This window comes from Ciona robusta, chromosome 12 (assembly GCF_009617815.1).
Source record: "Ciona robusta chromosome 12, ASM961781v2".
Classification (NCBI taxonomy): Eukaryota; Metazoa; Chordata; class Ascidiacea; order Phlebobranchia; family Cionidae; genus Ciona; species Ciona robusta.
Window position 1 is genome coordinate 3,056,795 of NC_143246.1, and position 20,215 is coordinate 3,077,009.

General features: G+C 37.2%; 28 non-coding genes across 28 annotated transcripts; all 28 read left to right on the forward strand.

The window, feature by feature from the left end:
- The first annotated feature begins 249 nt into the window (after window positions 1-249).
- On the forward strand, window positions 250-321 carry Trnap-ugg (transfer RNA proline (anticodon UGG)). Its single transcript has one exon. It is a non-coding gene; the product is annotated as a tRNA-Pro (tRNA).
- A 974-nt stretch (window positions 322-1,295) lies between these two features.
- Window positions 1,296-1,367, forward strand: Trnap-ugg (transfer RNA proline (anticodon UGG)). Its single transcript has one exon. It is a non-coding gene; the product is annotated as a tRNA-Pro (tRNA).
- Window positions 1,368-1,687: 320 nt separating this feature from the next.
- Window positions 1,688-1,759, forward strand: Trnap-ugg (transfer RNA proline (anticodon UGG)). The gene has a single exon. It is a non-coding gene; the product is annotated as a tRNA-Pro (tRNA).
- An 820-nt stretch (window positions 1,760-2,579) lies between these two features.
- Trnap-cgg (transfer RNA proline (anticodon CGG)) lies at window positions 2,580-2,651 on the forward strand. The gene has a single exon. It is a non-coding gene; the product is annotated as a tRNA-Pro (tRNA).
- A 902-nt stretch (window positions 2,652-3,553) lies between these two features.
- Window positions 3,554-3,625, forward strand: Trnap-ugg (transfer RNA proline (anticodon UGG)). The gene has a single exon. It is a non-coding gene; the product is annotated as a tRNA-Pro (tRNA).
- A 549-nt stretch (window positions 3,626-4,174) lies between these two features.
- On the forward strand, window positions 4,175-4,246 carry Trnap-cgg (transfer RNA proline (anticodon CGG)). Its single transcript has one exon. It is a non-coding gene; the product is annotated as a tRNA-Pro (tRNA).
- A 321-nt stretch (window positions 4,247-4,567) lies between these two features.
- Window positions 4,568-4,639, forward strand: Trnap-ugg (transfer RNA proline (anticodon UGG)). Its single transcript has one exon. It is a non-coding gene; the product is annotated as a tRNA-Pro (tRNA).
- A 546-nt stretch (window positions 4,640-5,185) lies between these two features.
- Window positions 5,186-5,257, forward strand: Trnap-agg (transfer RNA proline (anticodon AGG)). Its single transcript has one exon. It is a non-coding gene; the product is annotated as a tRNA-Pro (tRNA).
- A 408-nt stretch (window positions 5,258-5,665) lies between these two features.
- Trnap-cgg (transfer RNA proline (anticodon CGG)) lies at window positions 5,666-5,737 on the forward strand. The gene has a single exon. It is a non-coding gene; the product is annotated as a tRNA-Pro (tRNA).
- A 2,273-nt stretch (window positions 5,738-8,010) lies between these two features.
- Trnap-ugg (transfer RNA proline (anticodon UGG)) lies at window positions 8,011-8,082 on the forward strand. The gene has a single exon. It is a non-coding gene; the product is annotated as a tRNA-Pro (tRNA).
- Window positions 8,083-8,628: 546 nt separating this feature from the next.
- Trnap-agg (transfer RNA proline (anticodon AGG)) lies at window positions 8,629-8,700 on the forward strand. Its single transcript has one exon. It is a non-coding gene; the product is annotated as a tRNA-Pro (tRNA).
- A 407-nt stretch (window positions 8,701-9,107) lies between these two features.
- Trnap-cgg (transfer RNA proline (anticodon CGG)) lies at window positions 9,108-9,179 on the forward strand. The gene has a single exon. It is a non-coding gene; the product is annotated as a tRNA-Pro (tRNA).
- A 900-nt stretch (window positions 9,180-10,079) lies between these two features.
- Window positions 10,080-10,151, forward strand: Trnap-ugg (transfer RNA proline (anticodon UGG)). Its single transcript has one exon. It is a non-coding gene; the product is annotated as a tRNA-Pro (tRNA).
- A 974-nt stretch (window positions 10,152-11,125) lies between these two features.
- Trnap-ugg (transfer RNA proline (anticodon UGG)) lies at window positions 11,126-11,197 on the forward strand. The gene has a single exon. It is a non-coding gene; the product is annotated as a tRNA-Pro (tRNA).
- A 320-nt stretch (window positions 11,198-11,517) lies between these two features.
- Trnap-ugg (transfer RNA proline (anticodon UGG)) lies at window positions 11,518-11,589 on the forward strand. Its single transcript has one exon. It is a non-coding gene; the product is annotated as a tRNA-Pro (tRNA).
- Window positions 11,590-12,409: 820 nt separating this feature from the next.
- Window positions 12,410-12,481, forward strand: Trnap-cgg (transfer RNA proline (anticodon CGG)). The gene has a single exon. It is a non-coding gene; the product is annotated as a tRNA-Pro (tRNA).
- Window positions 12,482-12,886: 405 nt separating this feature from the next.
- Trnap-agg (transfer RNA proline (anticodon AGG)) lies at window positions 12,887-12,958 on the forward strand. The gene has a single exon. It is a non-coding gene; the product is annotated as a tRNA-Pro (tRNA).
- Window positions 12,959-13,475: 517 nt separating this feature from the next.
- On the forward strand, window positions 13,476-13,547 carry Trnap-ugg (transfer RNA proline (anticodon UGG)). The gene has a single exon. It is a non-coding gene; the product is annotated as a tRNA-Pro (tRNA).
- A 528-nt stretch (window positions 13,548-14,075) lies between these two features.
- On the forward strand, window positions 14,076-14,147 carry Trnat-cgu (transfer RNA threonine (anticodon CGU)). Its single transcript has one exon. It is a non-coding gene; the product is annotated as a tRNA-Thr (tRNA).
- A 406-nt stretch (window positions 14,148-14,553) lies between these two features.
- On the forward strand, window positions 14,554-14,625 carry Trnap-agg (transfer RNA proline (anticodon AGG)). The gene has a single exon. It is a non-coding gene; the product is annotated as a tRNA-Pro (tRNA).
- A 320-nt stretch (window positions 14,626-14,945) lies between these two features.
- On the forward strand, window positions 14,946-15,017 carry Trnap-ugg (transfer RNA proline (anticodon UGG)). Its single transcript has one exon. It is a non-coding gene; the product is annotated as a tRNA-Pro (tRNA).
- A 196-nt stretch (window positions 15,018-15,213) lies between these two features.
- Window positions 15,214-15,285, forward strand: Trnap-ugg (transfer RNA proline (anticodon UGG)). Its single transcript has one exon. It is a non-coding gene; the product is annotated as a tRNA-Pro (tRNA).
- Window positions 15,286-16,415: 1,130 nt separating this feature from the next.
- On the forward strand, window positions 16,416-16,487 carry Trnap-ugg (transfer RNA proline (anticodon UGG)). The gene has a single exon. It is a non-coding gene; the product is annotated as a tRNA-Pro (tRNA).
- A 547-nt stretch (window positions 16,488-17,034) lies between these two features.
- On the forward strand, window positions 17,035-17,106 carry Trnap-ugg (transfer RNA proline (anticodon UGG)). The gene has a single exon. It is a non-coding gene; the product is annotated as a tRNA-Pro (tRNA).
- Window positions 17,107-17,653: 547 nt separating this feature from the next.
- Window positions 17,654-17,725, forward strand: Trnap-ugg (transfer RNA proline (anticodon UGG)). The gene has a single exon. It is a non-coding gene; the product is annotated as a tRNA-Pro (tRNA).
- Window positions 17,726-18,272: 547 nt separating this feature from the next.
- Window positions 18,273-18,344, forward strand: Trnap-ugg (transfer RNA proline (anticodon UGG)). The gene has a single exon. It is a non-coding gene; the product is annotated as a tRNA-Pro (tRNA).
- A 91-nt stretch (window positions 18,345-18,435) lies between these two features.
- Window positions 18,436-18,507, forward strand: Trnap-ugg (transfer RNA proline (anticodon UGG)). The gene has a single exon. It is a non-coding gene; the product is annotated as a tRNA-Pro (tRNA).
- A 1,412-nt stretch (window positions 18,508-19,919) lies between these two features.
- Trnap-agg (transfer RNA proline (anticodon AGG)) lies at window positions 19,920-19,991 on the forward strand. The gene has a single exon. It is a non-coding gene; the product is annotated as a tRNA-Pro (tRNA).
- The last annotated feature ends 224 nt before the right edge of the window (window positions 19,992-20,215 follow it).

Consider the following 20,215-nt stretch of genomic DNA (forward strand, 5'->3'; position numbering starts at 1 on the left):
TACCTTATCGTAGCTCGTTGGTCTATGGGTATGATACAATTCCCGGGCGAGACCATATTTAACAAATTTCAGCTTTTTACATGGTCAATATTCGTGTTATTCACTTAAGTAAAAGATAACTCTGTCTGTTATCGTGGCTCGTTGTTCTACAAATCCCGATCGCATCCATATTTACTAAATTTTAGCTTTTAACATTCACAAATATTCGTCTAATGCGCTTACGTAAAAAATACCTTAATGTCTTATCGTGGCTCGTTGGTCTAGGGGTATGATTCTCGCTTTGGGTGCGAGAGGTCCCGGGTTCAAATCCCGGACGAGCCCATATTTAACAAATTTTAGCTGTCTACATTTATAAATATTATTCTTATGCACTTAGGTAAAAATAACTTTATATGTTATGGTTGACCGTTGGTCTGTGGGTATGATACAAGTCCCGGACGAGCCCGTGTTTTACAAATTTTAGCTGTCTACATGCTTAAATATTCGTGTTAAGCACTTATGTAAAAGATAACTCTGTCTGTTATTGTAACTCTGCTTCTTATCGAGACCATTTTTAACAAATTTTAGCTGTCTGAACACACAAATATTCGTCTTATATGCACTTAGGTAAAAATAACTTTATACATTATCGTACTCGTTGATCTATGGGTATGATACAATTCCCGGGCGAGCGCATATTTAACAAATTTTAGCTCTTTACATGCTCAATATTCGTGTTATTCACTTAAGTAAAAGATAACTCTACCTGTTATCGTGGCTCGTTGTTCTACAAATCCCGATCGAAACCATATTTACTAAATTTTAGCTGTCTTCATGAACAAATATTCATGTTAAGCACTCAAGTAAAAAATAAATCTGCCTGTAATCGTGGCTCGTTGTTCTACAAATCCCGATCGCATCCATATTTACTAAATTGAATGAATGAATGTAACTTATTTATCCTCGCGTGGCCAGAAAACGACAGTCGTTATAACACGGGTGTGCACCTCGCGCCAGCTTACGAGTTACCAAGTATGTTACTTTGGGGGTGATTATTTTTTTTGGATTTAATTTTATGTATGGCTGATAATTTGGACAACCCATTAGTGACCACTGGGTTGGAGCAATTGCCGTTAAGTGTCTTGCTCAAGGTCACATACGCCCACAATGGTAGCAGCGGCGAGCCTTGAACCCATTACCTCTGGGTTAGAGGCAGGCGGGCTAACCACTACGCCACGGCGCCGGATTTTAGCTCTCAACATTCACAAATATTCGTCTTATGCGGTTACGTAAAATATAACTTAATATCTTATCGTGGCTCGTTGGTCTAGGGGTATGATTCTCGCTTTGGGTGCGAGAGGTCCCGGGTTCAAATCCCGGACGAGCCCATATTTAACAAATTTTAGCTGTCTACATTTATAAATATTCTTCTTATGCACTTAGGAAAAAATAACTATATATGTTATGGTTGATCGTTGGTCTGTTGGTATGATACAAGTACCGGACAAGCCCGTGTTTTACAAATTTTAGCTGTCTATATGCTTAAATATTCGTGTTAAGCACTCAAGTAAAAAAAATCTCTTCCTGTTATTGTGGCTCGTTGTTCTACAAATCCCGATCGAATCCATATTTACTAAATTTTAGCTCACAACATTCACAAATACTCGTCTTATGCGGTTACGTAAAAAATAACTTAATATCTTATCGTGGCTCGTTGGTCTAGGGGTATGATTCTCGCTTTGGGTGCGAGAGGTCCCGGGTTTAAATCCCGGACGAGCCCATGTTTAACAAATTTAACTGTCTACATACACAAATATTCGTCTTATTCACTTAGGTAAAAATAACTTTATATCTTATCGTAGCTCGTTGATCTATGGGTATGGTACAATTCCCGGGCGCGACCATATTTAACAAATTTTAACTCTTTACATGGTCAATATTCGTGTTATTCGCTTAAGTAAAAGATAACTCTACCTGTTATCTAAAAGATAACTCTACCTGTTATCGTGGCTCGTTGTTCTACAAATCCCGATCGAAACCATATGTACTAAATTTTAGGTCTCAACATTCACAAAAATTCATCTTATGCGCTTACGTAAAAAATAAACTTTTATCTCATCGTGGCTCGTTGGTCTAGGGGTATGATTCTCGCTTAGGGTGCGAGAGGTCCCGGGTAAATTCCCGGACGAGCCCATATTTACTAAATTTTAGCGGTCAATATTCACAAATATTTTATTTCGCATTTAAACTGTATGTTTGTCTTTAATAAATATCGTTCCGTAAATAAATTCCCGTACGAGTCCATATTTAAATATTTTTAGCTGTTAACATTAAAAGTCCTACTATTCCTCAATTGAAGTAAATACTTTTCCATGATAATCATCGCCTAATACTCTCAGGAAATGAATCAACAATTATGTTACTGCCTGCGTTCTTGGACTAAGGCTGCAATCATTCTTCGAGCTCTAGAGGCTTCAAGTTAAAACCCCGAACAAGACGGTATGTTAATTTTTTACCTATTTCTTTATTTGAAGTATAGGCTTGTGCTTGATAAACATCGTCTTACGCCCTCAGGAAGAAATATTCGTGCCGATAAAAGTGGCTCGTTGGTCTAGGGGTATGATTCTCGCTTCGGGTGCGAGAGGTCCCGGGTTCAATTCCCGGACGAGCCCATATTTACTAAATTTTAGCTGTCAACATTCACAAATATTTCATTTCGCATTTAAACTGTATGTTTGTCTTTAATAAATATCGTCCGGTAAATAAATTCCCGTACGAGTCCATATTTAAATATTTTTAGCTGTTAACATTAAAAGTCCTACTATTCCTCAATTGAAGTAATACTTTTCCATGATAATCATCGCCTAATACTCTCAGGAAATGAATCAACAATTATGTTACTGCGTGCCTTCTTGGACTATGTCTTCAATCTTTCTTCGAGCTCTAGAGGCTCCAGGTTAAAACCCCGAACAAGACTGTATGTTAATTTTTTACCTATTTCTTTATTTGAAGTATAGGCTTGTGCTTGATAAACATCGTCTTACGACCTCAGGAAAAACTATTCGTGCCGATAAAAGTGGCTCGTTGGTCTAGGGGTATGATTCTCGCTTAGGGTGCGAGAGGTCCCGAGTTCAAATTCTCGAACGAGCCCATATTTAACAAATTTTAGCTGTCTACATTTATAAATATTCTTTTTATGCACTTACGTAAAAGATAACTCTGCCTGTTATTGTAACTCTGCCTGTTATCGAGCCCATGTTTAACAAATTTTAGCTGTCTACATACACAAATATTCGTCTTATGCACTTAGGTAAAAATAACTTTATACCTTATCGTAGCTCGTTGGTCTATGGGTATGATACAATTCCCGGGCGAGTCCATATTTAACAAATTTCAGCTTTTTACATGGTCAATATTCGTGTTATTCACTTAAGTAAAAGATAAATCTACCTGTTATCGTGGCTCGTTGTTCTACAAATCCCGATCGCATCCATATTTACTAAATTTTAGCTCTTAACATTCACAAATATTCGTCTAATGCGCTTACGTAAAAAATACCTTAATATCTTATCGTGGCTCGTTGGTCTAGGGGTATGATTCTCGCTTTGGGTGCGAGAGGTCCCGGGTTCAAATCCCGGACGAGCCCATATTTAACAAATATTAGCTGTCTACATTTATAAATATTCTTCTTATGCACTTAGCTAAAAATAACTTTATATGTTATGGTTGATCGTTGGTCTGTGGGTATGATACAAGTCCCGGACGAGCCCGTGTTTTACAAATTTTAGCTGTCTACATGCTTAATTATTCGTGTTAAGCACTTATGTAAAAGATAACTCTGCCTGTTATTGTAACTCTGCCTCTTATCGAGACCATGTTTAACAAATTTTAGCTGTCTGAACACACAAATATTCGTCTTATATGCACTTAGGTAAAAATAACTTTATACATTATCGTAGCTCGTTGATCTATGGGTATGATACAATTCCCGGGCGAGCCCATATTTAACAAATTTTAGCTCTTTACATGCTCAATATTCGTGTTATTCACTTAAGTAAAAGATAACTCTACCTGTTATCGTGGCTCGTTGTTCTACAAATCCCGATCGAAACCATATTTACTAAATTTTAGGTCTCAACATTCACAAAAATTCATCTTATGCCTTTACGTAAAAAATAACCTAAAATATTATCGTGGCTCGTTGGTCTAGAGGTATGATTCTCGCTTCGGGTGCGAGAGGTCCCGGGTTCAATTCCCGGACGAGCCCATATTTAACAAATTTTAGCTGTCTACATTTATAAATATTCTTCTTATGCACTTAGGTAAAAATAACTTTATATGTTATGGTTGGTCGTTGGTCTGTGGGTATGATACAAGTCCCGGACGAGCCCGTATTTAACAAATTTTGCTGTCTACATGCCCAAATATTCATGTTATGCACTGAAGTAAGAAAAATAACTCTGCCTGTTATCGTGGCTCGTTGGTCTATAAATTCCGGTCAAGTCCATATTTACTATATTTTAGCACTCAACATGCGCAAATATTCGTCTTATGCACTAACGTAAAAAAGAACTTAATATCTTATCGTGGCTCGTTGGTCTAGGGGTATGATTCTCGCTTTGGGTGCGAGAGGTCCCGGGTTCAAATCCCGGACGAGCCCGTATTTAACAAATTTTGCTCTCTAAATTTTTATATATTCTTCTTATGCACTTAGGTAAAAATATATTCATATGTTATGGTTGGTCGGTGGTCTGTGGGTATGTTACAAGTCCCGGACGAGCCCGTGTTTTACAAATTTTAGTTGTCTACATGCTTAAATATTCGTGTTAAGCACTTATGTAAAAGCTAACTCTGCCTGTTATTTTAACTCTGCCTGTTATCGAGACCATGTTTAACAAATTTTAGCTGTCTAAACACACAAATATTCGTCTTATGCACTTAGGTAAAAATAACTTTATATCTTATCGTAGCTCGTTGATCTATGGGTATGGTACAATTCCCGGGCGAGCCCATATTTAACAAATTTTAACTCTTTACATGGTCAATATTCGTGTTATTCGCTTAAGTAAAATATAACTCTACCTGTTATCGTGGCTCGTTGTTCTACAAATCCCGATCGAAACCATATGTACTAAATTTTAGGTCTCAACATTCACAAAAATTCATCTTATGCGCTTACGTAAAAAATAACCTTTTATCTCATCGTGGCTCGTTGGTCTAGGGGTATGATTCTCGCTTAGGGTGCGAGAGGTCCCGGGTTCAATTCCCGGACGAGCCCAAATTTACTAAATTTTAGCGGTCAATATTCACAAATATTTCATTTCGCATTTAAACTGTATGTTTGTCTTTAATAAATATCGTCCCGTAAATAAATTCCCGTAGGAGTTCATATTTAAATATTTTTAGCTGTTAACATTAAAAGTCCTACTATTCCTCAATTGAAGTAAATACTTTTCCATGATAATCATCGCCTAATACTCTCAGGAAATGAATCAACAATTATGTTACTGCCTGCGTTCTTGGACTAAGGCTGCAATCATTCTTCGAGCTCTAGAAGCTCCAGGTTATAACCCCGAACAAGACTGTATGTTAATTTTTTTACCTATTTCTTTATTTGAAGTATAGGCTTGTGCTTGATAAACATCGTCTTACGCCCTCAGGAAGAAATATTCGTGCCGATAAAAGTGGCTCGTTGGTCTAGGGGTATGATTCTCGCTTCGGGTGCGAGAGGTCCCGGGTTCAATTCCCGGACGAGCCCATATTTACTAAATTTTAGCTGTCAACATTCACAAATATTTCATTTCGCATTTAAACTGTATGTTTGTCTTTAATAAATGTCGTCCGGTAAATAAATTCCCGTACGAGTCCATATTTAAATATTTTTAGCTGTTAACATTAAAAGTCCTACTATTCCTCAATTGAAGTAATACTTTTCCACGATAATCATCGCCTAATACTCTCAGGAAATGAATCAACAATTATGTTACTGCGTGCGTTCTTGGACTATGGCTGCAATCTTTCTTCGAGCTCTAGAAGCTCCAGGTTAAAACCCCGAACAAGACTGTATGTTAATTTTTTACCTATTTCTTTATTTGAAGTGTAGGCTGGTGCTTGATAAACATCGTCTTACGCCCTCAGGAAGAACTATTCGTGCCGATAAAAGTGGCTCGTTGGTCTAGGGGTATGATTCTCGTTAGGGTGCGAGAGGTCCCGGGTTCAATTCCCGGACGAGCCCATATTTACTAAATTTTAGCTGTCTTCATGAACAAATATTCATGTTAAGCACTCAAGTAAAAGATAAATCTGCCTGTAATCGTGGCTCGTTTTTCTACAAATCCCGATCGCATCCATATTTACTAAATTGAATGAATGAATGTAAATTTTAGCTGTCTTCATGAACAAATATTCATGTTAAGCACTCAAGTAAAAGATAAATCTGCCTGTAATCGTGGCTCGTTGTTCTACAAATCCCGATCGCATCCATATTTACTAAATTGAATGAATGAATGTAACTTACTTTATCCTCGCGTGGCCAGAAAACGACAGTCGTTATAACACGGGTGTGCACCTCGCGCCAGCTTACGAGTTACCAAGTATGTTACTTTGTGGGTGATTATTTTTTTTGGATTTTATTTTTATGTATGGCTGATAATTTGGACAACCCATTAGTGACCACTGGGTTGGAGCAATTGCCGTTAAGTGTCTTGCTCAAGGACACATACGCCCACAATGGTAGCAGCGGCGAGCCTTAAACCCATTAACTCTGGGTTAGAGGCAGGCGGGCTAACCACTACGCCACGGCGCCGGATTTTAGCTCTCAACATTCACAAATATTCGTCTTATGCGGTTACGTTGTTCTACAAATCCCGATCGCATCCATATTTACTAAATTTTAGCTCTTAACATTTACAAATATTCGTCTAATGCGCTTACGTAAAAAATAACTTAATATTATATCGTGGATCGTTGGTCTGGGGGTATGATTCTCGCTTTGGGTGCGAGAGGTCCCGGGTTCAAATCCCGGACGAGCCCATATTTAACAAATTTTAGCTGTCTACATTTATAAATATTCTTTTTATGCACTTAGGTAAAAATAACTTTATATGTTATGGTTGATCGTTGGTCTGTTGGTATGATACAAGTACCGGACGAGCCCGTGTTTTACAAATTTTAGCTGTCTATATGCATAAATATTCGTGTTTAGCACTCAAGTAAAAGAAATCTCTTCCTGTTATTGTGGCTCGTTGTTCTACAAATCGCGATCGAATCCATATTTACTAAATTTTAGCTCACAACATTCACAAATATTCGTGTTATGCGTATATTACGAATTTTAGCTGACTAAATTTATAAATATTCTTCTTATGCACTTAGGTAAAAATAACTTTATATCTTATAGTAGATCGTTGGTCTGTGGGTATGATACAAGTCCCGGAACAGTCCGTATTTTATAATTACTGGCTGTCTACATGCTTAAATATTCGTGTTAAGCACTTAAGTAAAAGATAACTCTACCTGTTATCGTGGCTCGTTGTACTACAAATCCCGATCGCATCCATATTTACTAAATTTTAGCTCTTAACATTCACAAATATTCGTCTAATGCGCTTACGTAAAAATACCTTAATATCTTATCGTGGCTCGTTGGTCTAGGGGTATTATTCTCGCTTTGGGTGCGAGAGATCCCGGGTTCAAATCCCGGACGTGCCCATATTTAACAAATTTTAGCTGTCTACATTTATAAATATTCTTCTTATGCACTTAGGTAAAAATAACTTTATATGTTATGGTTGGTCGTTGGTCTGTGGGTATGATACAAGTCCCGGACGAGCCCGTATTTAACAAATTTTGCTGTCTACATGCCCAAATATTCATGTTATGCACTGAAGTAAGAAAAATAACTCTGTCTGTTATCGTGGCTCGTTGGTCTATAAATTCCGGTCAAGTCCATATTTACTATATTTTAGCACTCAACATGCGCAAATATTCGTCTTATGCACTAACGTAAAAAAGAACTTAATATCTTATCGTGGCTCGTTGGTCTAGGGGTATGATTCTCGCTTTGGGTGCGAGAGGTCCCGGGTTCAAATCCCGGACGAGCCCGTATTTAACAAATTTTGCTCTCTAAATTTTTATATATTCTTCTTATGCACTTAGGTAAAAATATATTCATATGTTATGGTTGGTCGGTGGTCTGTGGGTATGATACAAGTCCCGGACGAGCCCGTGTTTTACAAATTTTAGTTGTCTACATGCTTAAATATTCGTGTTAAGCACTTATGTAAAAGCTAACTCTGCCTGTTATTTTAACTCTGCCTGTTATCGAGACCATGTTTAACAAATTTTAGCTGTCTAAACACACAAATATTCGTCTTATGCACTTAGGTAAAAATAACTTTATATCTTATCGTAGCTCGTTGATCTATGGGTATGGTACAATTCCCGGGCGAGCCCATATTTAACAAATTTTAACTCTTTACATGGTCAATATTCGTGTTATTCGCTTAAGTAAAAGATAACTCTACCTGTTATCGTGGCTCGTTGTTCTACAAATCCCGATCGAAACCATATGTACTAAATTTTAGGTCTCAACATTCACAAAAATTCATCTTATGCGCTTTCGTAAAAAATAACCTTTTATCTCATCGTGGCTCGTTGGTCTGGGGGTATGATTCTCGCTTAGGGTGCGAGAGGTCGCGGGTTCAATTCCCGGACGAGCCCAAATTTACTAAATTTTAGCGGTCAATATTCACAAATATTTCATTTCGCATTTAAACTGTATGTTTGTCTTTAATAAATATCGTCCCGTAAATAAATTCCCGTACGAGTCCATATTTAAATATTTTTAGCTGTTAACATTAAAAGTCCTACTATTCCTCAATTGAAGTAAATACTTTTCCATGATAATCATCGCCTAATACTCTCAGGAAATGAATCAACAATTATGTTACTGCCTGCGTTCTTGGACTAAGGCTGCAATCATTCTTCGAGCTCTAGAGGCTTCAAGTTAAAACCCCGAACAAGACGGTATGTTAATTTTTTACCTATTTCTTTATTTGAAGTATAGGCTTGTGCTTGATAAACATCGTCTTACGCCCTCAGGAAGAAATATTCGTGCCGATAAAAGTGGCTCGTTGGTCTAGGGGTATGATTCTCGCTTCGGGTGCGAGAGGTCCCGGGTTCAATTCCCGGACGAGCCCATATTTACTAAATTTTAGCTGTCAACATTCACAAATATTTCATTTCGCATTTAAACTGTATGTTTGTCTTTAATAAATGTCGTCCGGTAAATAAATTCCCGTACGAGTCCATATTTAAATATTTTTAGCTGTTAACATTAAAAGTCCTACTATTCCTCAATTGAAGTAATACTTTTCCACGATAATCATCGCCTAATACTCTCAGGAAATGAATCAACAATTATGTTACTGCGTGCGTTCTTGGACTATGGCTGCAATCTTTCTTCGAGCTCTAGAAGCTCCAGGTTAAAACCCCGAACAAGACTGTATGTTAATTTTTTACCTATTTCTTTATTTGAAGTGTAGGCTGGTGCTTGATAAACATCGTCTTACGCCCTCAGGAAGAACTATTCGTGCCGATAAAAGTGGCTCGTTGGTCTAGGGGTATGATTCTCGTTAGGGTGCGAGAGGTCCCGGTTTCAAATCCCGGACGAGCCCATATTTAACAAATTTTAGCTGTCTACATTTATAAATATTCTTTTTATGCACTTACGTAAAAGATAACTCTGCCTGTTATTGTAACTCTGCCTGTTATCGAGCCCATGTTTTACAAATTTTAGCTGTCTACATACTCAAATATTCGTCTTATGCACTTAGGTAAAAATAACTTTATACCTTATCGTAGCTCGTTGGTCTATGGGTATGATACAATTCCCGGGCGAGACCATATTTAACAAATTTCAGCTTTTTACATGGTCAATATTCGTGTTATTCACTTAAGTAAAAGATAACTCTGTCTGTTATCGTGGCTCGTTGTTCTACAAATCCCGATCGCATCCATATTTACTAAATTTTAGCTTTTAACATTCACAAATATTCGTCTAATGCGCTTACGTAAAAAATACCTTAATGTCTTATCGTGGCTCGTTGGTCTAGGGGTATGATTCTCGCTTTGGGTGCGAGAGGTCCCGGGTTCAAATCCCGGACGAGCCCATATTTAACAAATTTTAGCTGTCTACATTTATAAATATTATTCTTATGCACTTAGGTAAAAATAACTTTATATGTTATGGTTGACCGTTGGTCTGTGGGTATGATACAAGTCCCGGACGAGCCCGTGTTTTACAAATTTTAGCTGTCTACATGCTTAAATATTCGTGTTAAGCACTTATGTAAAAGATAACTCTGTCTGTTATTGTAACTCTGCTTCTTATCGAGACCATTTTTAACAAATTTTAGCTGTCTGAACACACAAATATTCGTCTTATATGCACTTAGGTAAAAATAACTTTATACATTATCGTACTCGTTGATCTATGGGTATGATACAATTCCCGGGCGAGCGCATATTTAACAAATTTTAGCTCTTTACATGCTCAATATTCGTGTTATTCACTTAAGTAAAAGATAACTCTACCTGTTATCGTGGCTCGTTGTTCTACAAATCCCGATCGAAACCATATTTACTAAATTTTAGCTGTCTTCATGAACAAATATTCATGTTAAGCACTCAAGTAAAAAATAAATCTGCCTGTAATCGTGGCTCGTTGTTCTACAAATCCCGATCGCATCCATATTTACTAAATTGAATGAATGAATGTAACTTATTTATCCTCGCGTGGCCAGAAAACGACAGTCGTTATAACACGGGTGTGCACCTCGCGCCAGCTTACGAGTTACCAAGTATGTTACTTTGGGGGTGATTATTTTTTTTGGATTTAATTTTATGTATGGCTGATAATTTGGACAACCCATTAGTGACCACTGGGTTGGAGCAATTGCCGTTAAGTGTCTTGCTCAAGGTCACATACGCCCACAATGGTAGCAGCGGCGAGCCTTGAACCCATTACCTCTGGGTTAGAGGCAGGCGGGCTAACCACTACGCCACGGCGCCGGATTTTAGCTCTCAACATTCACAAATATTCGTCTTATGCGGTTACGTAAAATATAACTTAATATCTTATCGTGGCTCGTTGGTCTAGGGGTATGATTCTCGCTTTGGGTGCGAGAGGTCCCGGGTTCAAATCCCGGACGAGCCCATATTTAACAAATTTTAGCTGTCTACATTTATAAATATTCTTCTTATGCACTTAGGTAAAAATAACTATATATGTTATGGTTGATCGTTGGTCTGTTGGTATGATACAAGTACCGGACAAGCCCGTGTTTTACAAATTTTAGCTGTCTATATGCTTAAATATTCGTGTTAAGCACTCAAGTAAAAAAAATCTCTTCCTGTTATTGTGGCTCGTTGTTCTACAAATCCCGATCGAATCCATATTTACTAAATTTTAGCTCACAACATTCACAAATACTCGTCTTATGCGGTTACGTAAAAAATAACTTAATATCTTATCGTGGCTCGTTGGTCTAGGGGTATGATTCTCGCTTTGGGTGCGAGAGGTCCCGGGTTTAAATCCCGGACGAGCCCATGTTTAACAAATTTAACTGTCTACATACACAAATATTCGTCTTATTCACTTAGGTAAAAATAACTTTATATCTTATCGTAGCTCGTTGATCTATGGGTATGGTACAATTCCCGGGCGCGACCATATTTAACAAATTTTAACTCTTTACATGGTCAATATTCGTGTTATTCGCTTAAGTAAAAGATAACTCTACCTGTTATCTAAAAGATAACTCTACCTGTTATCGTGGCTCGTTGTTCTACAAATCCCGATCGAAACCATATGTACTAAATTTTAGGTCTCAACATTCACAAAAATTCATCTTATGCGCTTACGTAAAAAATAAACTTTTATCTCATCGTGGCTCGTTGGTCTAGGGGTATGATTCTCGCTTAGGGTGCGAGAGGTCCCGGGTAAATTCCCGGACGAGCCCATATTTACTAAATTTTAGCGGTCAATATTCACAAATATTTTATTTCGCATTTAAACTGTATGTTTGTCTTTAATAAATATCGTTCCGTAAATAAATTCCCGTACGAGTCCATATTTAAATATTTTTAGCTGTTAACATTAAAAGTCCTACTATTCCTCAATTGAAGTAAATACTTTTCCATGATAATCATCGCCTAATACTCTCAGGAAATGAATCAACAATTATGTTACTGCCTGCGTTCTTGGACTAAGGCTGCAATCATTCTTCGAGCTCTAGAGGCTTCAAGTTAAAACCCCGAACAAGACGGTATGTTAATTTTTTACCTATTTCTTTATTTGAAGTATAGGCTTGTGCTTGATAAACATCGTCTTACGCCCTCAGGAAGAAATATTCGTGCCGATAAAAGTGGCTCGTTGGTCTAGGGGTATGATTCTCGCTTCGGGTGCGAGAGGTCCCGGGTTCAATTCCCGGACGAGCCCATATTTACTAAATTTTAGCTGTCAACATTCACAAATATTTCATTTCGCATTTAAACTGTATGTTTGTCTTTAATAAATATCGTCCGGTAAATAAATTCCCGTACGAGTCCATATTTAAATATTTTTAGCTGTTAACATTAAAAGTCCTACTATTCCTCAATTGAAGTAATACTTTTCCATGATAATCATCGCCTAATACTCTCAGGAAATGAATCAACAATTATGTTACTGCGTGCCTTCTTGGACTATGGTTTCAATCTATCTTCGAGCTCTAGAGGCTCCAGGTTAAAACCCCGAACAAGACTGTATGTTAATTTTTTACCTATTTTTTATTTGAAGTTTAGGCTTGTGCTTGATAAACATCGTCTTACGACCTCAGGAAAAACTATTCGTGCCGATAAAAGTGGCTCGTTGGTCTAGGGGTATGATTCTCGCTTAGGGTGCGAGAGGTGCCGGGTTCAAATCCCGGACGAGCCCATATTTAACAAATTTTAGCTGTCTACATTTATAAATAATCTACTTTTGCACTTAGGTAAAAATAACTTTATATGTTATGGTTGATCGTTGGACTGTGGGTATGATACAAGTCCTGGACGAGCCCGTGTTCTACAAATTTTAGCTGCCTACATGGTTAAATATTCGTGTTAAGCACTTACGTAAAAGCTAACTCTGCCTGTTATTGAGCCCATGTTTAACAAATTTTAGCTGTCTATACACAAATATTCGTCTTGTGCACTTAGGTAAAAATAACTTTATATCTTATCGTACCTCGTTGGTCTATGGGTATGATACAAATCCCGGGCGAGCCCATATTTAAAAAATTTTAGCTCTTTACATGCTCAATATTCGTGTTAATAAAAGATAACAGTATCTGTTATCGTGGCTCGTTGTTCTACAAATCCCGATCGAATCCATATTTACTAAATTTTAGGTCTCAACATCACAAATATTCGTCTTATGCACTAACGTATAAAATAACTTAATATCTTACCGTGGCTCGTTGGTCTAGGGGTATGATTCTCGCTTTGGGTGCGAGAGGTCCCGGGTTCAAATCCCGGACGAGCCCGTATTTAACAAATTTTGCTGTCTACATTTATAAATATTTTTCTTATGCACTTAGGTAAAAATATCTTTATATGTTATGGTTGGTCGTTGGTCTGTGGGTATGATACAAGTCCTGGACGAGCCCGTGTTTTACAAATTTTAGTTGTCTACATGCTTAAATATTCGTGTTAAGCACTTATGTAAAAGCTAACTCTGCCTGTTATCGAGACCATGTTTAACAAATTTTAGCTGTCAAAACACACAAATATTCGTCTTATGCACTTAGGTAAAAATAACTTTATATCTTATCGTAGCTCGTTGATCTATGGGTATGACACAATTCCCGGGCGAGCGCATATTTAACAAATTTTAGCTCTTTACATGCTCAATATTCGTGTTATTCACTTAAGTAAAAGATAACTCTACCTGTTATCGTGGCTCGTTTTTCTACAAATCCCGATCGAAACCATATTTACTAAATGTTAGGTCTCAACATTCACAAAAATTCATCTTATGCCGTTACATAAAAAATAACCTATTATCTTATCGTGGCTCGTTGGTCTAGAGGTATGATTCTCGCTTCGTGTGCGAGAGGTCCCGGGTTCAATTCCCGGACGAGCCCATATTTACTAAATTTTAGCTGTCAACATTCACATATATTTCATTTCGCATTTAAACTGTATGTTTGTCTTTAATAAATATCGTCCCGTAAATAAATTCCCGTACGAGTCCATATTTAAATATTTTTAGCTGCTAACATTAAAAGTCCTACTATTCCTCAATTGAAGTAATACTTTTCCATGATAATCATCGCCTAATACTCTCAGGAAATGAATCAACAATTATGTTACTGCGTGCATTCTTGGACTATGGCTTCATTCTTTCTTCGAGCTCTAGAGGCTCCAGGTTAAAACCCCGAACAAGACTGTATGTTAATTTTTTACCTATTTCTTTATTTAAAGTATAGGCTTGTGCTTGATAAACATCGTCTTACGACCTCAGGAAAAACTATTCGTGCCGATAAAAGTGGCTCGTTGGTCTAGGGGTATGATTCTCGCTTAGGGTGCGAGAGGTCCCGAGTTCAAATCCCGAACGAGCCCATATTTAACAAATTTTAGCTGTCTACATTTATAAATATTCTTCTTATGCACTTAGGTAAAAATAACCTTATATGTTATGGTTGATCGTTGGTCTGTGGGTATGCTAGAAGTCCTGGACGAGCTCGTGTTCTACAAATTTTAGCTGTCTACATGCTTAAATATTCGTGTTAAGCATTTAAGTAAAAGATAACTCTGCCTGTTATCGTGGCTCGTTATTCTACAAATCCCGATCGCATCCATATTTACTAAATTTTAGCTCTCAACGTTCACAAATATTCGTGTTATGCGCTTACGTAAAAAATAACTTAATATCTTATCGTGGCTCGTTGGTCTAGGGGTATGATTCTCGCTTTGGGTGCGAGTGGTCCCGGATTCAAATCCCGGACGAGCCCGTATTTAACAAATTTTGCTGTCTACATGCCCAAATATTCATGTTATGCACTGAAGTAAAAAAATAACTCTGCCTGTTATCGTGGCTCGTTGGTCTATAAATTCCGGTCAAGTCCATATTTACTAAATTTTAGCTCTCAAAGTTCACAAATATTCGTGTTATGCGCTTACGTAAAAAATAACTTAATATCTTATCGTGGCTCGTTGGTCTAGGGGTATGATTCTCGCTTTGGGTGCGAGAGGTCCCGGGTTCAAATCCCGGACGAGCCCGTATTTAACAAATTTTGCTGTCTAAATTTATATATATTCTCCTTATGCACTTAGGTAACAATATCTTTATATGTTATGGTTGGTCGTTGGTCTGTGGGTATGATACAAGTCCTGGACGAGCTCGTGTTTTACAAATTTTAGTTGTCTACATGCTTAAATATTCGTGTTAAGCACTTATGTAAAAGCTAACTCTGCCTGTTATCGAGACCATGTTTAACAAATTTTAGCTGTTAAAACACACAAATATTCGTCTTATGCACTTAGGTAAAATTAACTTTATATCTTATCGTAGCTCGTTGATCTATGGGTATGAGACAATTCCCGGGCGAGCGCATATTTAACAAATTTTAGCTCTTTACATGCTCAATATTCGTGTTATTCACTTAAGTAAAAGATAACTCTACCTGTTATCGTGGCTCGTTGTTCTACAAATCCCGATCGAAACCATATTTACTAAATTTTAGGTCTCAACATTCATAAAAATTCATCTTATGCGGTTACATTAAAAATAACCTATTATCTTATCGTTGCTCGTTGGTCTAGAGGTATGATTCTCGCTTCGGGTGCGAGAGGTCCCGGGTTTATTTCCCGGACGAGACCATGTTTAACAAATTTTAGCTGTCTACATACACAAATATTCGTCTTATGCACTTAGGTAAAAATAACTTTATATCTTATCGTAGCTCGTTGGTCTATGGGTATGACACAATTCCCGGACGAGCCCATATTTACTAAATTTTAGCTGTCAACATTCACATATATTTCATTTCGCATTTAAACTGTATGTTTGTCTTTAATAAATATCGTCCCGTAAATAAATTCCCGTACGAGTCCATATTTAAATATTTTTAGCTGTAAACATTAAAAGTCCTACTATTCCTCAATTGAAGTAATACTTTTCCATGATAATCATCGCCTAATACTCTCAGGAAATGAATCAACAATTATGTTACTGCGTGCCTTCTTGGACTATGGCTTCAATCTTTCTTCGAGCTCTAGAGGCTCCAGGTTAAAAGCCCGAACAAGACGGTATGTTAATTTTTTACTTATTTCTTTATTTGAAGTATAGGCTTGTGCTTGATAAACATCGTCTTACGACCTCAGGAAAAACTATTCGTGCCGATAAAAGTGGCTCGTTGGTCTAGGGGTATGTTTCTCGCTTTGGGTGCGAGAGGTCCCGGGTTCAAATCCCGGACGAGCCCGTATTTAAAAAATTTTGCTGTCTACATTAATAAATATTCTTCTTATGCACTTAGGTAAAAATATCTTTATATGTTATGGTTGATCGTTGGTCTGTGGGTATGATACAAGTCCCGGACGACCCCGTGTTTTACAAATTTTAGCTGTCTACATGCTTAAATATTCGTGTTAAGCACTTATGTAAAAGATAACTCTGCCTGTTATTGTAACTCTGCCTCTTATCGAGACCATGTTTAATAAATTTTAGCTGTCTGAACACACACATATTCGTCTTACATGCACTTAGGTAAAAATAACTTTATATCTTATCGTAGCTCGTTGATCTATGGGTATGATACAATTCCCGGGCGAGCCCATATTTAACAAATTTTAGCTCTTTACATGCTCAATATTCGTGTCATTCACTTAAGTAAAAATAACTCTATCTGTTTTCGTGGCTCGTTGTTCTACAAATCCCGATCGAAACCATATTTACTAAATTTTAGCTCTCAACATTCACAAATTTTCGTCTTGTGCAGTAACGTAAAAAATAACTCAATATCTTATCCTGGCTCGTTGGTCTAGGGGTATGTTTCTCGCTTTGGGTGCGAGAGGTCCCGGGTTCAAATCCCGGACGAGCCCGTATTTAAAAAATTTTGCTGTCTACATTAATAAATATTCTTCTTATGCACTTAGGTAAAAATATCTTTATATGTTATGGTTGATCGTTGGTCTGTGGGTATGATACAAGTCCCGGACGACCCCGTGTTTTACAAATTTTAGCTGTCTACATGCTTAAATATTCGTGTTAAGCACTTATGTAAAAGATAACTCTGCCTGTTATTGTAACTCTGCCTCTTATCGAGACCATGTTTAATAAATTTTAGCTGTCTGAACACACACATATTCGTCTTACATGCACTTAGGTAAAAATAACTTTATATCTTATCGTAGCTCGTTGATCTATGGGTATGATACAATTCCCGGGCGAGCCCATATTTAACAAATTTTAGCTCTTTACATGCTCAATATTCGTGTCATTCACTTAAGTAAAAATAACTCTATCTGTTTTCGTGGCTCGTTGTTCTACAAATCCCGATCGAAACCATATTTACTAAATTTTAGCTCTCAACATTCACAAATTTTCGTCTTATGCACTAACGTAAAAAATAACTCAATATCTTATCCTGGCTCGTTGGTCTAGGGGTATGATTCTCGCTTTGGGTGCGAGAGGTCCCGGGTTCAAATCCGGGACGAGCCCATATTTAACAAATTTTAGCTGTTTACATTTATAAATATTCTTCTTATGCACTCTGGTAAAAATACCTTTATATGTTATGGTTGATCGTTGGTCTGTTGGTATGATACAAGTACCGGACGAGCCCGTTTTCTACAAATTTTAGCTGTCTACATGCTTAAATATTCGTGTTGAGCTCTTACGTAAAAGATAACTCTGCCTGTTAATGTAACTCTGCCTGTTATCGAGCTCATGTTTAACAAATTTTAGCTGTCTACAAACACAAATATTCGTCTTATGCACTTAGGTAAAAATAACTTCATATCTTATCGTAGCTCGTTGGTCTATGGGTATGATACAATTCCCGGGTGAGCCCATATTTAACAAATTTTAACTCTTTACATGCTCAGTTTTCGTGTTATTCACTTAAGTAAATGATAACTCTACCTGTTATCGTGGCTCGTTGTTCTACAAATCACGATCGAAACCATATTTACCAAATTTTAGCTCTCAACATTCCTAAATAATCGTTTTATGCACTAACGTAAAAAATAACTTAATATCTTCTCGTGGCTCGTTGGTCTAGGGGTATGATTTTCGCTTTGGGTGCGAGAGGTCCCGGGTTCAAATCCCCGACGAGCCCATATTTAACAAATTTTAGCTGTCTATATTTATAACATTCACACATATTCGTCTCATGCACTAACGTAAAAAATAACTTAATGTCTTATCGTGGCTCGTTGGTCTAGGGGTATGATTCTCGCTTTGGGTGCGAGAGGTCCCGGGTTCAAATCTCGGACGAGCCCATATTTAACAAATTTTAGCTGTCTACATTTACAAATATTCTTCTTATGCACTTAGGTAAAATAAATTTATATGTTATGGTTGATCGTTGGTCTGTTGGTATGATACAAGTACCGGACGAGCCCGTGTTCTACAAATTTTAGCTGTCTACATGCTTAAATATTCGTGTTAAGCACTTACGTAAAAGATAACTCTGCCTGTTATTGTAACTCTGCCTGTTATCGAGCCCATGTTTAACAAATTTTAGCTTTTAAAACACAGAAATATTCGTCTTATGCACTTAGGTAAAAATAACTTTATATCTTATCGTAGCTCGTTGATCTATGGGTATGACACAATTCCCGGGCGAGCGCATATTTAACAAATTTTAGCTCTTTACATGCTCAATATTCGTGTTATTCACTTAAGTAAAAGATAACTCTACCTGTTATCGTGGCTCGTTGTTCTACAAATCCCGATCGAATCCATATTTACTAAGTTTTAGCTCTCAACATTCCTAAATAATCGTTTTATGCACTAACGTAAAAAATAACTTAATATCTTATCGTGGCTCGTTGGTCTAGGGGTATGATTCTCGCTATGGGTGCGAGAGGTCCCGAGTTCAAATCCCGGACGAGCCCGTATATTACATATTTAACTGTCTACATTTATTAAATTCTTCTTATGCACTTGTAAAAATAACTTTATATCTTATGGTAGATCGTTGGTCTGTGGGTATGATACAATTCCCGGGCGAGCCCTTATTTAACAAATTTTAGCTCTTTACATGCTCAATATTCGTGTTATGCACTTAAGTAAAAGATAACTCTATCTGTTATCGCGGCTCGTTGTTCTACAAATCCCGAACGAAACCATATTTACTAAATTTTAGGTCTCAATATTCACAAAAATTCATCTTATGCGCTTACGTAAAAAATATCCTAAAATATCATATCGTGGCTCGTTGGTCTAGAGGTATGATTCTCGCTTCGGGTGCGAGAGGTCCCGGGTTCTATTTCCAGACGAGCCCATATTTACTAAATTTTAGCTGTCAACATTCACAAATATTTCATTTCGCATTTAAACTTTATGTTGTCTTTAATAAATATCGTCCCGGAAATAAATTCCCGTACGAGTCCATATTTAAATATTTTTAGCTGTTAACATTAAAAGTCCTACTATTCCTCAATTGAAGTAATACTTTTCCATGATAATCATCGCCTAATACTCTCAGGAAATGAATCAACAATTATGTTACTGCGTGCGTTCTTGGACTATGGCTTCAATCTTTCTTCGAGCTCTAAAGGCTCCAGGTTAAAACCCCGAACAAGACTGTATGTTAATGTTTTACCTATTTCTTTATTTGAAGTGTAGGCTTGTGCTTGATAAAAATCTTCTTACGCCCCCAGGAAGAACTATTCGTGCCGATAAAAGTGGCTCGTTGGTCTAGGGGTATGATTCTCGCTTAGGGTGCGAGAGGTCCCGGGTTCAAATCCCGGACGAGCCCATATTTAACAAATTTTAGCTGTCTACATGCTTAAATATTCGTGTTAAGCACTTACGTAAAAGATAACTCTGCCTGTTATTGTAACTCTGCCTCTTATCGAGACCATGTTTAACAAATTTTAGTTGACTGAACACACAAATATTCGTCTTATATGCACTTAGGTAAAATCAACTTTATATCTTATCGTAGCTCGTTGATCTATGGGTATGATACAATTCCCGGGC